The following is a 2,761-nucleotide window of genomic DNA, read 5'->3' as shown; positions in this document are numbered from 1 at the left end:
CATTTATAGTAGTTCCCTAATATCATCAAACATCATAAGTGTATACATTTTCCTGATTATCCTATTTTTTCTACAGTTAATTTGTTTGAATGAGGATTCAAACATGGGCCACACATGGCATTTGGTTGACATATTTCTAAAGTCACCTTCAATCTCGAAGTTTCCTCTTCTTTTAGTTCTTTGCAGTTTATTTGTTGTAAAATTAAGTCAATAGTCTTTCGGTGTCTTTCTCATTCTCGGTTTTGCTGGATGCATCCCTGTAGTGTTGTTAGCCATGTTCTTCTCCACGGGTAATTCCTGTAAACTGAAAGCTAGAACGAGATGTTTTGTTTGAGTTCTTTTTGCTTTTTGTTTTTGTTTTAACAAGGTTTACTCATAAATGGTATTGTGTACATCCTACCAAGAAGCACATAGAAAGCTTGTCTTGATTGTGGCCAAGTGGGAGGATGTTTGTGATTTTTGTAAGTATATATTGGTTGCATCATCTAGGAATAAAATATCATAAACTCCTGTTAGAATTGAATATGTCATTATTTTATCTTTCAAAAAGAGCAACTTAATCTTTAGTGATTCCACTGAGTAAGTTTGAGCACCATTACCCTAGTGAATATCAAACTTTGGATTATTCCACTCGTATGTCTGAAATTAGATTAAATTTTGGAGAAATTCTAGGGGAAGTATCCTTGCACAAATACAAGGCATATATGTAGAACTTCTCTAATCTAAAACAATCATTGGTCATTCTCAGAAAAGAATGAGGAGTATTGTATTAGAACCAGACTGTGTGGTGACCCTTCACTTTATAAGAACTTTAAGGAAGAGTAATACAGAACTAGATTTTAGGGGTAATTCAAAGCATCAGAATTATCTTCTGGTGGAGCATGTGAACTATTTCCACCTACTCCAAGAAAATGTACATCCTTGTCTATGCTGGAATGCAGAGTTGAGATAAAAATACTAAAGCATGATAGGAAATCTCAACTATCTTTTAAAAACAGAAGTATATGTGTATTCTTAGGAATGGAACTAAAAATATCTGATTGTTTATGGCCTTTCAGAAATGTATGGGTTTTTAAAGAGCCATCTTTCTGGTTGCCTTTTTGTTTCTTCTCATTAAAAAAAAAAAAAAAAAAAAAAAGAACTGGAAGGGCACCTGGGTGGCTTGCTCAGTTAAGCATCTGACTTGGGCTCAGGTCACCATCTCGGGGTTGGTGAGTTCAAATGTCGCACTGGGCTCTCTGCTGTCAGAACAGAGCCCGCCTTGGATCCTCAGTCCCCCTATCTCTCGGCCCCTGCCCCACTCATGTGTGTGCTCTCTCTCTCTCAAAAATAAATAAACATTTAAAAAAACTGGAGGGGTGCCTGGGTGGCTCAGTAGGTTAAGAGTCCGACTCTTGATCTCGGCTCAGGTCCTAATCTCAGTTCAGTGAGTTCAAACCCTGCAATGGGCTCTGAGTTGATGGTGCCAAGCCTCCTTGGGATTCTGTCTCTCCACCTCTCTCTGCCTCCCCCATTGGTGTGCTCTCTCTCTCTCTCTGCCTCTCTCAATAAACAAGTAAGCTTAAAAAACTGGAAAATTAGGGATTTTGAATTATAGTTATCTCATTGTGATAGAACTCTAATCTCATATCCCTTGCCAGATATGAAGAAGGTGTATCTTCCTACTGTATATTTATTGGGGATAAATAAGTAATAGTTTTCCATATGTGTGGATACTTTTAATTCAAAGTTATGGGATCATGTATAAAATACTCCAGTTATTCAATAATACATCCCTAAAATTAGACCCATACTCTATCATAAAACCGTTGAAGAATATCTTACTTAGACTCTGAGAACTGCATTACCTTAATGAGTTCTCTTCAATTTCTAAGGCTCCCTCAATCTATTTTAATACCATATCAGAAATTAGAGAGGCTTTTCCGGGAAGTGACATAAATCTACAAAATAAAATGTGGGAGTCTGTGACCCACTTCTTATACTTCTCTTCTTCCTGGTACTTTCATTCCCAAAGTAAGAATTTAGACATATTGCTTTGTTACCACATTATTGTTACAATTTTTTAAAGAATTTTCTGTTTTAAGTAAGCTCCTTAATCTAACGCGTAACTTTTAAGTTATTGTTTTATATAATATCTTTCTTGTAACTGTAAAGTTAAGAACCTGGAACAGGCTGAGCCTTTAGAGCAAAATGTTGTAGAAATTGACAAGCTTAGCCCGAGGCAACCCCAAACTTATAATTTCTACAGAGCAATAGCAGTAGGATACTCTGGGCAAGGTTGGACCAGGAATTATTATGCTTCTCAAATGATGGGACTCTTATTATTTTATTTAATATTTCATAATATATAAGGTCCATAAAAATTAACTGTCTTAAGTAAGGTGCTTAACTGCTGCTTGCTCTGACAATGCTCTGTGCTGATTAGACTACTAACAGAAATGTGTGAAATGCAACTTAGACTAAAGAACAGGTTAATTTTTGATAATTCAATAAAACCCATACTCTGAGAGTTTTACTTAAGAACCTAACAGTTCAGTTCAGTATAATGAACTGGCAATTACTCAGAAAGCTTCGGAATGTACATATCCTGAGCTGTTGATGTGAACAACATTTAGTGGTATGTTATAATACGAAAAAAGAAAGTTTCATGGAGTGCATGTAAATAAATTTTATATTAAATTAAATTGTTAGGTGTGTAGTTTATGTTCTTGTGTGACAATTTTAGATTTTGTTATATGCATTTATGATTCATTTGAAAAGA

The sequence above is a fragment of the Crocuta crocuta genome, unplaced genomic scaffold (genome assembly GCF_008692635.1).
Source record: "Crocuta crocuta isolate KB4526 unplaced genomic scaffold, BGI_CrCroc_1.0 scaffold174, whole genome shotgun sequence".
Taxonomy (NCBI): domain Eukaryota; kingdom Metazoa; phylum Chordata; class Mammalia; order Carnivora; family Hyaenidae; genus Crocuta; species Crocuta crocuta.
The sequence above is the reverse complement of the archived record's forward strand: the minus strand, read 5'-3'. Positions refer to the sequence as shown.